General features: G+C 45.4%; 2 protein-coding genes across 2 annotated transcripts in view; both read left to right on the plus strand.

Moving 5' to 3' along the window:
* The first annotated feature begins 7,358 nt into the window (after positions 1-7,358).
* The window catches only part of LOC138489340 (zinc finger protein 271-like), a 65,072-nt gene continuing 55,470 nt past the window's right edge, over positions 7,359-16,960 (plus strand). Inside the window, exon 1 of the mRNA XM_069617055.1 lies at positions 7,359-7,475. The gene's annotated coding sequence lies outside the window, so the exon portion shown is untranslated. The remainder of the gene's footprint in view (positions 7,476-16,960) is intronic.
* The window catches only part of LOC138489341 (zinc finger protein 271-like), a 73,865-nt gene continuing 64,275 nt past the window's right edge, over positions 7,371-16,960 (plus strand). The window contains exon 1 of the mRNA XM_069617056.1: positions 7,371-7,475. The gene's annotated coding sequence lies outside the window, so the exon portion shown is untranslated. The remainder of the gene's footprint in view (positions 7,476-16,960) is intronic.

Consider the following 16,960-nt stretch of genomic DNA (forward strand, 5'->3'; position numbering starts at 1 on the left):
AAGCTCAAGTCCTGATTCCCTCAGTTTCTTTACAAAAGGAGGTACTAAAGATGTGCCATGACTCCAGAGCGGCTGGACATCGTGGCTATCGAAACACCTTGGAACTCATCTCTAGACATTTCTGGTGGCCTACAGTAAGATCTGACGTCTGTGATTATGTTTCCGCCTGTGTGGTGTGTCAACAGTCCAAGACTCCTTGTGTTCCATCTTACGGCTTACTATCCCGTATGCCTATCCCGGATAAACCATGGAAATTTATTTCTACGGATTTTATTGTTGATCTCCCTCTTTCGTCTCAACACACCACTATTATGATAACCATCGACTACCTTACTAAATTGGCCCACTTTACACCTCTCACCAAAATTCCTAGTGCAGAACAGATGACAAAGGTGTTCTTGACAGAAATCTTCTCCAAGCATGGACTTCCAGATACTATTGTTTCAGGTCATGGGTCCCAATACACTTCTAATTTCTGGAAATATCTGTGTGGAGAATTGGGAATAAAGAGGTCTCTCAGTTCCAGATATCACCCGCAGACCAATGGTCAAACTGAGCGTTTAAACCAAACGTTGGAAGGGTATCTTCGGTGTTTTGTATCCGCAGCTCAGGATAATTGGATGGAGTTACTTCCACTAGCAGAATTTTCGTACAACAATGCATATCATTCTGCATTGAACTCAACCCTGTTCTACTGCTCCTATGGTTATCACCCATCCTTTTTACCCTCCATCTCGCCTCCTTCTTCACAATGCCCGGGAGTCGACCGCATGATTTGCGACATTCAGAAAGGTCACCGTCTGACTTGCCAATCCTTGAAAGCAGCCCAGGATCGGGCTAAGCGATATGCTGATCGTCATCGCAGAAAGATACCTTCACTTCAGAAGGGAGACTTGGTTTGGTTATCTTCTCGTTTTCTCCCCAAACATCTGGTTCCTTCCAAATTGTCTCCTCGATTTTTTGGACCTTTTAAGATCCTCTCCCTAGTAGGAGCATCAGCGGTGCGATTAGAGCTACCTCCTTCCTGGTCTCGAATTCACCCGGTTTTTCATGTCTCACAGATTAAGTTATCCATTCCAGACCGCTTTGCTAGAACTCTTCTGTCACACCCCCCGCCAGTGATAACTGAGACAGGTCTGGAATACGAAGTGGCCAATATCTGTGATTCAAGATACACAGGAGGTCACCTTCAGTTTTTGATTGATTGGAAAGGATACTCACCTTCAGAAAGAACGTGGGAAATTGCTTAAGGGGTCCATGCCCCCAAATTGGTGAGAAAATTCTATCGCTTCCACCCCGGAAAGCCGGGTTCTCCTCCCCTGAGAAAGGGGCATACTGTTACACATTATCAGCATTGGTCATGGTGGCAAAGAAGGAGATTAGGAAGAATGGCACATAATGTTATAATGCAGGCTCCCAAAGCGACGGTTCCTTGTGAGGAAGACCGCGGTCTAGTTGTTCCACGCACATCTTACGTTCCTGCGTCTACTCACGTGACTCCTGATAAGGAAGGAAGTGTTACTAGCATACGCGTTGCTACTGTTCATACCGACACTCCGTAAGTTCGCTGCTAAGATTCCTCCTTTTGATATTGCTAACTTGCATTCTCCTCTAATATCTAAACTTCACTCTTTTCTTTCCGCCTCCCATACCCACAAGCTTATTCTCAGGCCATATTTCATCTCCACCATAGGTTCCAGTTAGGAGTTTCGCCCGTGTCTGTAAGTTCCCTTAAACTTAGTGTCCTCTTTAGCTCATTCAATTCTCCCATTGCTAACATTCATTCCCTTACTTATCCGTTCATTCAGCACCACAGTTCTAAGACCTCCAGCCACCCGGAGACTCCCAAGAACGTCCTCATCTCATTGAGAATCACATTCTGAATACCACGTACGTTTCCCTTCAAAATCCGTAGTACTCTCTTTTTCTCTCACTTCTTCCTACCTGGCATTTACCTGTTCTATCTTGTTCCCCGGAAAGGATTCCAATCCTCTGCGCACTCCAGCTCTTCCTAGAGGGACCGTCCAAGCTGCTACCCTCCGTTCCGAAGAGGCACTGCGATTCAGGGTTTTATTCCCCAGGAGGGTTTCCCTGGGGATTCTGCCTCCCTCCTCTCTGAAATTCAATTCGGAGAGTGAGAGAGAGCAGGACTCCCACGGGGGATTCCTCAATCTCTGCCTGTTGCCTCCGGTGCAAATCTCTGTCTGCCTAGGTTAGTGAAAATGTAAGTCTTTGATTCTACATCAGATAACACCTTTGGGATAATCCCAGCTCTTAAATATTGGAACATAAATTGACCATGAAGGTCTGTTCTTGTTAGTTTCTTCATTTTCTGTAAGATTTTATCAATCTCAATTCCTTCATTATTCTTTTCTGTTACTGGGATGTCCCCAAATGGGACAATCAGAGCTTCCAATAATTTTTTTAAGTGCTCATCGGTAAATGAGAAGATATTTAACTTCTCCATTTCTTCTTACAGCTTTTTAATTTAGCTAAACAATGCCCCTGCAGCCACGGGATGTACTAACCAGTACACAAATACAAGGGGATTACCTGTTATTCACTCTCTGGTTCCTCAGGTAAATATCAAGCAGACTATGGGCCTCATTACGACCCTGGCGCTCCCGTAATGAAGGGGGCCGGTAGGGGACCAGCCCCCTTTGATACAGGAGCGCCTATTACGAGTTTCCATTTGCGGGACCCGGATCAGACGTCTGGTAAAACCAGATGTCTTTTCCGGGTCCCGCGAGGGGAAGAGGGAGGTAACAATGGGACACTTGTAATGTTCCCGTTGTTACCTCCCTCCCCATTCCCTTTGAGCCCTATGGGGGCTAAAATGGGAATGGGGAATGGTTCCTGCAAGGAGGACTTACCGGTTCCTCCTATGTCGGAATGACCCGGTAAGTCCCCATGCAGGAACCCGGTAATGGAGCCCGGTTTGGAGGCAGCCATGGAGCTAAAAGCTCCATGGCTGCCTCCAAACTCATAATGAGGCCCTGTATGTGGGTTTGAACCAGAGTATACAGGATGACAAGAAAATCTCTTTTAATTTATTCTTAAAGTAATTTTTATTCAACACAGTACAAAAATCTCTATATGTTTAAAAACAATTCTCATAATTCATTAACCAATTCCTAATGACCATTGACATTTTTCATCCACTCACATTCAATGTACAACGCACACACACACTTTTCTCAGTCAATCATTTATTCCCAAAATTATCTACATTGGCAAAAACTTTTTAAAATTTTCCAGTAATATCACACATTTTGATCAGTTACAATATTCGCTATGGATTTTTCAACCCTATCATGAATACAAGTGTTGTTCACTTTTCATTCTTATTTTGAGCAGTTTGTAATCGTTGACATATGTTTCGGTCTTTTTTCAGGCACTACAAGTACAGCCCTCAAATTCTCGACCTTCTTCAGGACATTGAACAAAGATCATGTTATGTCTTTGCCTTGTATAGACTGATATGAGCCATTCCAGCTACACAAAAACATATAAACACTACTAGAAAACCTATAACTTCATCTTGTCATCCATATTTCTTTTTATGAACACTACCATTGTGTAAAGCAACTCTATACATAATTGCCCCCACCTCAACTCACCTCCACGTGTATTATAGGAGATGCAAGAGAAGGTGAACTGAAATAAATCCTACTCTAGATCCAGGCAGTGATATCTTCGCCTCGGGCCTATCAATGGTAAACACATGGAATCACCACTATATTCACTCTTATCTACACTTCCTCATAATCTATGTTCACCATAGGGGAGAAGTAGCTCATCAGGGCAGCTCCAAAGTCCACATAAGGCCCATTCCTTTTGGAATAGTCTTGAATTATTTGTGCAACTCGCCCCAGCTGTAAAAGAGTAACATGTTTCTTTCTGTGGTGTTTTCTGTCACTCCTGCAGCAGCAACATCTCCAACCTCTTGCCTATAGGGTCCCTCAGGAGTCTAACGTGGCAGGGAGTGCGATAAATCACATGCTGGCACCAGGCTGCTATGAAATGGTGGACGTACCATTGTCTGACCACATGGATCAGCAGGCAGTCTTGGGAAAGTGGCTCTATTCTCATGGACGAAGATATGTTGCATTCTTCCTCTGCACATGCCTCATCCCTCCCGGACATGGACATTGTCGCCCTATGTGGTAGGTATGTGTCGCATGAGCACTGCATACTTACGAAGATGCAAACCCTTGGTGCAGGGTTCACGTTACTTTTCCAGGCTAGAATACACCACCTCTCACAGTCTGGTTCACCTCTATCACCAGATCTGCCTAGTTCCCCTTTCCTCACTGTCCTTATTTGATAGTGATGCAGGAGCGAAGCAGCTTCAACATATGTGGAGGCGATCGGCGGCCGCAGAAGCACTATGACGAGTCCCCTGGAAGACCCCTGAAGCTTGTAGCGTGCAAGTCACAGCAGCATTGAATCATGCATCAAACAGGCGGCACAGTGCCCCGGATGCAGCCAACACCCAGCAACTCTCTCTCTTGGGCCTTCAGAGCACGATCTGTCCAAGCGCTTCCTAGCCGTGAACGAGGAAGTGTACCAAGTCTTGAACACTTTGTTGTGCAGCCCGCAGTGTGGAAGGCAGATCCCAGTATCAGTGTGATACGACATGGGGGATATCCGGGGGTGCCGTCTATGTTAGAAACACAGCAGATCCGTGGTAATGAGGGCAGGACCTCGTCGCCAAATGGTAAGAGGCGCCATGTGGCAGGCTGCATTTACCTTTAGCAGTATAGAGAGGCTGTACTGAAGAACCACGCACACTAGTAGGTAGTGATAACTCTTGCCTTGCCTGTGCTTGAGCACAGCCTGATTATTAACTCTCAAACGTCCTGTCCGCGGCACATTGCATCACACGTCGGTTAGACGTTACAACACCCTGCACACTGCTGTCTGTGATATTTCTTTGGCCGCCCCGTAAACGTTCTGGTAAGGGAGGGTGGAGTTAAAACCACTGCACGCTTTTAAGTTGTTAGCATTATGCTCTGTGTGCAGCCCCCCCTTCTCTCTTTTATGCAAGTGCTGCGGGTGTTCCCCACATGGACACTATTCTTCCCCCTCCCTGATGGGTTGAGGTTTTCACTTACTTTAACCCCTCTCCTGTCTCCCTCCTGCCTAAAAATATACATTATGTTTTGTTATCACACTAACAGCACAGTGCCATACCTTCATGTTGATGCAGCGCTCTAGCTTAAAGGAAGCCAGTTAAAAGATTAGTGGGGCCCTTTCTATAAGATTAGAAGACACCCGGCTGTGGTGTGTCACCCATCCTGGGAGCATGGTATCTCCCAGGGCTTGTGCTGTCGGTGACCATGTGACCAAACTAATAAAAGTAATGAGCGTATTACCGCTCGTCAGTCTTGGAATCAACTGTCTTGATATTGATATTTTATTTCTATCGTGCTCATACACAAGTGTTTCAGAGCGCGACAAGGCAAGGGAGGGGAACAGGTAAAAACAAAACAGCGACTTCTGTCTGATGTGTTGTCCTTGCAGCGCACAGCGCTGCGTACCAGGCAGAAGACCTACCATGCAGCGCCCTACACCAGGATGGTGACCTTGATGGGCAACGCTTTCCTTCAGTCCTGCTGGGCAACTCTACGTACGTATGCCGATACCCCTGATGGGTAACGCTGGCCGGGTTACTGTAATGGCCTGGGTGGCCCCAGCCCATGAAGGAGCCCGTGTGACCACGGGCTGACATAGGGTGGCCAACTTTTTTAGATCCTTTTGCGGGACACTTGCCCACAAGGCGGTGATGATGTCACAGCGCCAGTCACGTTTGCCCCGCCCCATTTGTAATTTAAACAATGTGTTAATGGCCCTTAACCCCGGACTTAATTGCAATGCAAATGGTTTGTCCTTGGGAGGTGATGGTCACGTTTTTTAACTGCAAACATGACCATTACGACCCCAGGGAAAAAGCTTTAGCATTGGAATGAAGACAGGTGTCAGAGCGTGAGCAGCAAGCCTGGAACAGCAGCGGCAGCAGCTTGACCTGCAGGCTCAAAAAAGGAGCCGGGGCCGCGGAGCCGCCCAGAGAAAGAAAACTGCAGGCAGGAGCAGGTGCAGCACCATGGTGGGTAGACGGCAACTTCAGTTTGCAGAGTGGCTGTGCTGGACGCAGGTTGTCCTGACTTGCTGTCTCCCAACAGTCACACTCCCGGGAACAAAGCAAGTCAGGACAACCTGCATCCCGCACAGCCACCATGGAAACTGCGGGACCGAGTCCTCAGATACGGGACGATCCCGCACAATACGGGACAGTTGGCCACCCTAGGCCGGCATGGTGCTGCTCCCTGTCCCACAATAGGTGACCCCAGTTTTGGCGCATGGTCTGGGGACCTGGACCCTGCAGGGTGCCCCCCTGCAGGCCGCCCTGCTGCATGATCACAGCATTACTCTGTCATCCGGTCCATCCTGGTAGCTACGTGTCCCGCTCTGGTGTCCCAGGAGAGGGACATAACACTGGCATGAGGGCCAGAAAATGAAGTCTGAGCTTGGAAAGGCATCAGTCCTTCATAGTTGAGTGCATCACCATGGAGTGGCATTAAGTTGTGATGAGTGAACAAAGCAACAAATATCTATGTCATGTGCACTATAGGAATGGCTGGAATTGGGGTACATCGTGCAGCGACACTGTAGCTCCTTGATCTGAGAGTGACTCAAGCTTTTTATCTACAGTGTAAACTGCGAATGATCCCTTCAGATGTTGGCAGATAAGGCACAGTGAGAGGAAACTATTTTCTTAGAATCACACATTTTAAGCGGTGGAGCGTGGATTTGAACCCAGTCTGCAATCCGGACCCTTGACCATGCTCGAAGCTCCAGCTGGCACAAATGTGGGTCTTAGTTTTGACTTTCATGAGTACACAGAAATGACAAAGACCTGACAAAAATGAATATATTTAGTGAAAACAACTCAGTTAAAGTGATGTTAAAAAACCTGTCACAGAATAAGTCACAGATAGTGTGGGATAGACATAATTATATGAATCTCTATGTATCTCTCATTGGCAGTTCACTGCATCAAATGGACCACATGTTGGGGCGCCCTGTGAGACATGGGGGCGCCCTTTTCATTGTGTTCACTTTTATGGAGCTGCATAATGGTCTATCAGCCAAGAGTGCATATGGCCGCAGAGAGCTTAACACAGAGCTCTAACACAAAATAAGACTCTACGCATGCGCGGGAGATTAGTGTCTCCTGTTCTGAGCAGCTTCAGTGCTTCGCTGGGATCCTGGTCGGGGCCCACTGTTTTCCCGACTCTTCCTCTCTTCCTAGGTGGGTGTTGTCCTGAATTCTGCAAGAGTTCACTGTAGAAGAATCCATCCAGGATCACTGTAGAGGTATCCACCCAAGATCACTAGAATCCATCCAGGATCACGGGAGAGGAATCCATCCAGATCACTGGAGGGAAGTGGCTGGGCAAGAGCCAGATCAGGTGAGTTGCCTTCCCTGTTGTTTTCATGTGGTCGGGAGTCATTGCTGCCAACTGGACCCATGTGACTGGGCTCACCTTCAGTCTCTTGCCTTTTAGCCAACAGTGCGTTGGCTTCTGGGAGTTGTAGTTTCACTTCTCCCTTTATAAATGGTCCTTTAAGTGTTAGCATTCCCAGCATGCAGCTTGCTGTCATCTAAACAAACAGTACTGGGCAAAGGTGTATTTTGTTTCAGGGGGGCCTTCTGCCAGGCATGCAGAGCATATAATTGTTTTTTTGGAAGATACATCTGAATGTTTATAGCAGAAACACTGCGCATAATGAATGAGAATGACGAGTTTTGCAATACCTTAGCAGGGTGAATTACAATCATAGTGAATAGTGAGCAGCTGATGGGGGTGGCGCAATACCTTATCAGGGGGATTTACAATCATAGTGAATAGTGAGCAGCTGATGGGGGTGGCGCAATAACTTAGCAGGGTGATTTACAATCATAGTGAATAGTGAGCAGCTGATGGGGGTGGCGCAATACCTTAGCAGGGTGATTTACAATCATAGTGAATAGTGAGCAACTGATGGGGGTGGCGCAATACCTTAGCAGGGTGATGTACAATCATTGTGAATAGTGAGCAGCTGATGGGAGTGGCACAATACCTTAGCAGGGTGATTTACAATCATAGTGAATGATTGTAAATCAATACAATCATCAGAAGCTGATGGAGGTGGCGGAGGCAGAGAACACACGTTTTGACCATATACATCATTTACACTTATTTACACTCCCGTGGAATGGGGGGGAGAGGCTGGGGAGTGGGAGAAAGGGATGATGCCACTATAGCAAATCTGCAAAGTCTCCCGCAACTCCCAGGAGTCTCCAGCAACAAAATTCCACCTCTCCCACCTCTGAGGCAAACTTTAATCATGACATTAAATGAACTTCCTGGCGCCCACATCCTTGGGCATTCTGTGAGGCAACACTCAGGAGAGGGGTGTGTTGTGCTGAGCAGAGCATAGGACATGCTTTCCACTGCAGGCAGGAACACTATTGCAACTTGTACTCACCTAGGTGTGTACAAAGCAAGTTTAACTGTCCCAGTAGACATCCGTAGCCTAAGACCTGGCCTTTTAACTACAAACTTTTCTGTGTCTCCCAAAAGCAGCAACTCTCTCCTCATATGGTAGAAAAAGCATGAGGAGCAGGATGGCAGATTTTAAAACTTTTTTTAAAAAAAATGTGTCTGGGATCATTGTTCCGCTCAGTTTTAGTAGATAGTGACTTTCTGAATCACCTGCCTTATTCATCAGTCTCAAGAAACATCAAGACTAAAAGTGTACAAGCTGTTCTTTTTCACCTTTGCCCGTGAGCGGTAAGGGTCAGGTCAGTCAGAAATGTACATTTACTTACTCCCCAATGTAGCTGCCGCCGTCATGTGCGCCAATGATCTCGTAGTCCCCCAGGAAGCTGTGAATCATTCACATACAGGATTGGCATATGTCACAGCCACGTCATGTCGATTCCAAACTCTGAGGCTGTCTAAATGAGTTTATATGACTCATGGCTAGAAACACCTGAATGCTTGGATGAGTGATATGAAAAATGAAATGAGCACAAATCCCAGCATGCCTAATGAGCACGCAAGCCAATGATCACAGAGATATTTGTCAAATGTAAAGATCTGCGGTCATTCTTATGTTCCCAACTGCTGTTTCATTTTAATGCAAACCAGCCAGGGACCTTCATTGCTGCTATTTGTCCCACCGCCTTTCTCATAGGGGTATTTCAAAAGAGTACAATGGGAGTGCACAGGAATGTGAAACTTGGAGTGATAACCTTCTATTAGAAAATAAACACATGTATATGGTTAGAGTAGTTTTTATAATATTCTTTGTTCAATAAGAGATGTGTATCATTCTTATTATGACTGCATATATACCGGAAGTGGGTCTTAGAAATGAACAGTGTCCTTCCTTCCTGGAAAAGGCTATGCTAAGATTAGAACCCATGATCTCTTTTTTCTGTGAGCACCAAGATAATGCTTAATTTCTTGTGCTGGCCGCTGATTTGTTGCCAGTGCTGCACAACGCAAAATTTGCTACAGTATGCACAAAAAATAATACTTACAATAAATAGAAAATAACAAGCACAGTTGTAGAGCCTGCAGCCTGAGTCTCTGCTCTATTAGAAGATCTTTCAGAACCCAGCACCTGCCACAGAGCCCATCTGAATCGCCTTCACTTCGCCCTGCAAGCAATGCACCCTCATTGTGATGGCAACATTTCCGTCTGGCACACATGTTGACAACGAATATCTTCAATGAATATCTCCAAACAAGGTGGAACCTTTGCACTCGCCAATAGTCACTGGCTAGTGATAATTGAATCTGTGGTGACTCTAGCCAATGTGCACCTGACAACACGACTATCACTCAGAGAGAGAAAGAGAGACACACACACCGACACACATAGAGACAGACACAGAGAGGGAAGAGACTGCAGAGAGAGGGAGCAAGTTAAGCCAGCGAATGATCCACTGGGTCCAGGTAGCTTTAAAGATTCCATCTATTTCAGAGGGAAGTGTTGGTGGGGGGGGTCAGGAGTTGGTGTAGACTGGGCAGAGAGCCTGTAACCTCAGCGGCAGTTGGGGGATTAGCTGAGGAGGGAAGGAGTTAGAGAAAAGGAGAGTTTTGAGAAGGTTCTGGAATTTAAGGAGGTCCGGCTCAAATTTGCGAGGGGCAGGGAGGCTGTTTCAAAGAGAGGCAATAGCCGAAGAGAGAGACCTGCCCCCCACTGTCTGGCTGGAGAAGCGTTTGATCAGCAGAGAGTTTGAGCTAGATGAGTGGAGGGCTCTGAGCAGGGAGGAATTTGGGAAGAGAGAGTTGGAGATAATAGGGTCCGAGACCCCAGAAAGCCTTGAGGCTCTTTAATTTGATCCTTGCATCCACTGGGAGCCAGTGGAGAGATTTTAGTGATGCGATCCCTGGGCTCGAGGCCAAGGATAAGTCTTGCAGCCCTATTCTGGTTTAGTTGCACAGGGTGGAGGGAGGAAAGAGGCAGATTGAGAAAGAGGCTGTTACTGTAGTCCAGCCTGGAGAGGACCAAAGCTCTGGAGACATTGAGCTTCTGGGGAAAGGTAAGGAAATGCCGAATGAGGAGATGAAGCTGAAAATTGACCTTCTTGGCAAGGTCCAAGATGTGAGGGGTAAAGGAGAGAGAAGAGTTGAAGATTACTCTTTGATTATTAGCCTTGCTGGACGGTGAGGGTAGAGGGCCCAAGGAGGGCAGCCAGAAGGCAGGAGGGAAACAGGGCACAGGTTTCCCAATCCAAAGGATCTCAGTCTTACTGGCATTAAGGCAGAGATCATTGGCAGCCCACCATGCCTGAATAGCTGTCAGACAGTCGGGAATGAGAGAGGAGGAGGAGGAGGAGGAGGTAGTAGAGGGAGGTTTGAAGGAAAGCTGTCTGTCATCAGATCGGACTGGGCAAGAGGGGTGAAGTAGATATTGAGCCATGGCGAGACGATGGGGAATGCCACAGGTAGAAAGTGAAGCAGTAGAGGTGAAAGGGACAGTTGCACCTGGGAAGGGTGGTTAGTTAAGACGGAGGTCAGCCAATCTAGTGCCCGGTCCGTGATGCCGAGGATTTCATAGAGCCGTGCTGTGAGGATAGAGTGGTTGACCGTGTCAAAAGCAGAGGATAGTTCAAGGAGAATGAGAGCAGCAGGCGAGCTGGAGTCAAGATTAGCGAGCAAATCTTCATGGGTGTTCGGGAGAGCAGTATTCTTGCCTCTGGATGCCCGGAATCCAGATTGGTGGTCATGGAGGCAACCAGCGAGTTCAGTGGGATGGATCATTGGGGGGGGAGACAAACTTTCCCAAGTGTTTGCCCAAAAAGGGGGTGGTAGAGATGGGGCAATAGTTAGCCGGGCAGGAAGGGTCAGCAGATGGCTTTTTTAGGGGAAGGTGCACAAGGGAGTGCTTGAGGGATGAAGGGAAAGAGCCAGTGGCGAAGGAGTGGTTACAGAGATCGGCTAGAGCCGGGCGAGAGAGGAGATGTTGTCCTTAATAGTTCTGGACAAACACGGGATCACCGGTTCCACTTCACACTTGATAATGAAGTTAGGCATGAATAATCCTGGAAATGACTACAAAACAGGTCATGCCGGTATAAATGAATTGAAATGATCTACAACGTAAAATATGTGTATCATTAACTTGTAAGAAAAGAAAAAAAAAACATATTTACAAAATAAACGCTGCATCATTGGAAGCAGCCAAAACTCTACTTAATTATTCAGAGATTAAGCCAATAATGATGCTAAACACTATTAGTACCCGGCGAGGGTCAATCAGAATGTAACAGACAATCTGATTGGCCCTCGCCAGGGCATTACCCGACGCAGAATCTCTCGCCTTTATATCCCCGGCACGGAGGCGTGACAGCCCCTCAGCCAATGAGGAGGCTCCGAATGGGGTAAACCTTGCTCCGACCCACCACACGGCTGGAGGCTGCCATCCTCTCCCGCCAGGGATTCAGGTAAGTGTTTTCTCCTCTCCACACCCCCTTCCAAACAATCCCCTCTCCGCCCTCCCAACCCCTCTTACTTTCTTTTTCTCCATTTTCGAGAGCGAATGTGCTCGGAACACTTCTGTCCCCAGCGCGTTGTCTGCCGATGGCCGCCATGGAAAGGGAAAACAGACTCTGTTTACCCATCCCCGGTAGCCATTTAAAAAAAAATGTATTTGTATTTTTTTGTTCCGAAACGCTACAGCGTTTCGGAACAGAAAACAAATGCTATTAGTACCCCGGTCTTGCGGTCCAGGGTTAGAAGTAATAAGCCCCTTGCCGCTGGAGCATTACGGTGTCATGTAATAGCCCGGGGCCTTTGTTAACTGTAACTATGGGCCCCAGGGCATTACCTAACTCAGTAATGGCTCTGCGGCTTGGGGCTTATTTCTTAAATGCGTGCTGATTCAACTTTCCATATTATTACTATCTGAATTATGAAATATGCACAAAAGTAGAAATATATGATGTGATAAGTTGTCCTAAAAAAAGAGTACACATAACAGCCTCTAAATAACATAACAGGTGTATTTGTGGAGCGCACCTTTACACCCAGAGGGGTATCTTGGTACTATTGACAGATAACAGAGGTTTATTGTTACCCAACTTAATGGTACTCATTTTATCGACCTCAGAAGGATGAAGGGATGAGTGGGCGTGCCAGGATTCAAACCTGTGAACATGAGGTCAAACACAGGTACCTGTAAGCCACCAGCCTGTGGATAAATTCTACCATACCATACTACCAACGCCTCGGCTGATGTAAATAGAGTACATCTACCATGCCAAACTACTACCACCACGGCTGCTGTAAATAGAGTACATCTACTATACCAGAATACCACTGCCAGAACTGCTGTAAATAGAGTGCATCTATCATCCCATAGAACAACCACCACAGCTGCTGTAGATAGAGTTAATCTACCTTACCACACTACCACCACCACAGCTGCTGTAAATAGAGTACATCTACCATACCATACTACCAACACCACAGCTGCTGTAAATGGAGTACATCTACCATACCATACTACCAACACCACAGCTGCTGTAAATAGAGTGAATTTACCATGCCATACTACCAACCCCATGGCTGCTGTAAATATAGTAAATCTACCATATCATACTACCAACACCACGGGTCCTGTAAATAGAGTACAGCTATCATACCAAACTACCACTGCCAATGCTGCTGCAGATAGTGTACATCTACCATACAACTAACGCCACAGCTGCTGTAAATAGAGTACAGCTACCATACCAGTCTACCAACACCCTGGCTGCTGTAAATAGAGTACATCTACCATACCCCACTACCACCACCACAGCTGCTGTAAATAGAGTACATCTACCATACTACCAACGCCATGGCTGATGTAAATAGAGTGCATCTACCATACCACACTACCAACGCCACGGCTGCTTTAAATATAGTACATCTACCATACCATACTACCAACACCACGGCTGCTGTCAATAGAGTACATTTACCATACTATTCTGCCAACACCACAGCTGCTGTAAATAGAGTCCATCTACTATACCATACTACCACTGCCACAGCTGTTGTAAATAGAGTGCATTTACCATACCCCACTACCACCACCACAGCTGCTGTAAATAGAGTGCATCTACCATGTCATAATACCAATGCTTCGGCTGTTGTAAATAAAGTGCATTTACAATACCATACTACCAATGCCACAGCTGCTGTAAAGGGAGTGCATTTACCATGCCATACAACCAACGCCACAGCTGCTGAAAATAAAGTGCATTTACCATGCCATACTACCAACGCCACATTTGCTGTAAAAAGAGTGCATTTACAAAACAGTTTGTTAAATTAATCATCTACTCAATCTGAATCTCTAAAAGGATAGAAAAAAATGCCTTGCAACTAATGCTAACTAACTAACTAATTGCAACTGATGATGATGAAAAATATTGCCGTGAAGATCAAATCAGTATTTAAGAGTGTAGAGCCTGGCGATAGATCCCAATTCTGAAAGTTAACCGTCTTACAAGGACATAATAAAGTTGCATGACCACGACTCAGTTCCACCAACATTTACAGGACCCGGATCTGACCATTAGGTCTAGATACAAGGAATGTCCGAGAAATTAACCACAAGACGGGCAGCTGCGCACAATCTCTTACAATTGGTACGATTTGGATGCGTATTAAACTGCAGGGTTTGCTACAGTAGTGGGGCGTGGAAGGGTAATTTCTTGGTACCCCTTCCAAGAAAGCATAGACTAAGAGTAAGGAGTGCCTCACTATCTGCGCTACCCAACAAAGATTATGTGAGTAGGTTATGAACAATAGGTATATGAGCCCTCAAGTTTCACTTGTAAAGTAAGATGGCTGACATCAAAATCATTTTTAAAGTTACAAACATTTAATTAACAGAAAATGTGCCACGCCAACATGTGTTTCAGCCCTCTCTGGGCCGTCCTCAGGGCGTACTAAGATATGTTACTGTCACACGAAAATATAGAATCCAACATTATAACACAACATTAGAACATATCCACAGTCATCAATTGTTGCATCAACAACGTACCATACATTAACGCAAAGGCATGAAAACAGAACAAAAAACCGGGTAGGGGAAGAGAAAGACAAAAAAGAAGAAGGGGAAGAAGAAGCAAGAAAAAAACATTAATTCAGGCAGGCAAATCCTCATTCTAGGCCATATTATAGTGAAAAAATAATAATGCCATAATACATTCAAAAATAATGGATTAAAAGAGGACCACATCACAGAGAGAAAGCAGTCCATATGGTCGGGGTACCTGATATATGTGGCACGTGGTATGGTCTGCCGTGTGTTTGGTATGACAAGTTGGAAGTTTGCTAGAAGAGTTTCATACTTGCATATATTTCTGTAAATGCAAACCGGACCTATTTTTAGACAAATATATTAGGCACTGAATTATCCATTCCGTATTCACCAGGTGTAAAGTTTTGCTGGAGCTTAACAGCAAGTCATATGCTTGTCTGTTAATCACGCGAGGTTAGGGCTTTATCTAGGTGTCTAATGGAGTGAAAAAGAAAGAGACAGAAAAGGCAAGGTTTCCGTCAGAGCCAGTATTCAAACAACCTGCGGTGTCAGAGCTCTGATTTACGGCAAGGTTAGGTCAGCTTACCCATTAGCCGCTTGAATGCGTGGGTGCCTGGCGTTTCCTGCAGGCTTGTCGGTCGCACCCTTGGAGGAATGTGGGTGCTGTCTGAGCTGTCCTATGGCAGCTCAGCAGCGAAGATAAAGCCAATGGTCATGTGACCTATAGAGGCACTGGTTGCCTGGCAACCTAGGTCGTTGTTCTAACTTCTGAAAATGCTTCGTGATAGGTACGTTTGCTAAGTGCCTGCAAAGATTTAAATGCCCCAAATAAAAGTAAAACTGAACTGCAAAAGTTAAATGTGCCAAATAAAGGCATTTCCACATGATTGCTGAAATGTCCGTGCATTACGAAAAAAAATGCATCATAGTGATGTAGGTTGAACAAGTTACACCAATTAGGGCCCCAGTTGCCTAGCGACCTGCGTGATGTGTTACACATTGCATGTTCGCATAAAAGGAGCTCCGTTTGTTTGCGGAGTAATGACTGAAAAAATGGGCTCACTTAAGACGCACAAGTGAGTTTTAAATAACAAATATAAAAATAAGTATGAACGTTAATGGAAAGGCTCTTGTGCGGGTCTTCTACCTAAGCGTTGTTCAAATTATACATGTCACTGTCGTGTGCAAAGGCTAATATGCCAATGTGAACATTATTGGCACAGTCACGCAATCTCCACTCAATGGTAAAACCAAGTAATAGTACATCCAAGCATCTCGTTTATATTACTAGTACTGTCTGAATCTGGAAAATAATCTGATGTCGCAAGATCGTAACTATAAATTATGTAAGTACTAATGGGTTGGCTCTCGTCCAGATCTTGATTGGTAGTTACCACTGTTAAAGTAAACTTAATTTATATATTGATGGGTCTAAACTGGTGGCATTTAAAATAGATCCTCAAGTGTATAGATAAAGTATTGGCATGCAAATGATAACTGGAAGGATGGGAAAGTATGTCCTGGAGGGATGGTCATGTAGCCTTATCTGTAGTAATATACGTGATGTGAGTTACACTAGGTCCCTAGGCACATTGCTGGGTATGATTAGAGCACAGGACAAAGCTCAAGAATAGAACCAAGAGAAGCCCCTAAAAGGACTGCCTTATCTATTGTGATGTGGTGAACAATACAGTCTTAACATTAAATTCAATTAAGCTTATACAATGAGCCATTTTGATCAAAAGAAAACATTGAGTTCATGTTCTTGGTTAAGGCCGAGCTGGATACATCTTAAACTACAAATCATGCGTGCTTCTGCTTGTCGTAGTTTCAGTTGTCTGTCGCCACCTCTTACGTGTGACTTGATGTGTTGCAAGCCCACAAATCTGATGTCTCTTCTGTGGCCCATTTGGTGTTCTTTTTGCCAGTGTGTTGCAAATGGCAATTTGGTATCTTGGCTATTCAAATTAGCAAGGTGTTCTCTAATCCTAATTCTTAGCTCCCTGATGGTACTGCCAATATACACTTTCTTGCATACACATATTATTCCATATATAATATATTTGGGACACCAGTTAATGAAATCAATGATGTTGACTCTCAGATTCCCATGACATAAGGACACTTTGGTAGGAGACAAGGCAAACTGACAAAAGTTACAAGTCCCACACTTGTGAATCCCACTGGGTCTAATATTCTGAGTGAGCCAGTTTTCCTGTCTGTTGGAACCAGATTTCAGAAAAGAGGGACAGAGTACATTTCTGAGAGTCTGTGCTCTTGAGTATATTATTCGTGGTTTCACTGTGATATAGGTCACCAGATCTGTATCTAAATGTAAAAGATTCCAATGTTTATTCAA

Source organism: Ambystoma mexicanum, chromosome 9, assembly GCF_040938575.1.
Source record: "Ambystoma mexicanum isolate Mex_15411 chromosome 9, UKY_AmexF1_1, whole genome shotgun sequence".
Taxonomy (NCBI): Eukaryota; Metazoa; Chordata; class Amphibia; order Caudata; family Ambystomatidae; genus Ambystoma; species Ambystoma mexicanum.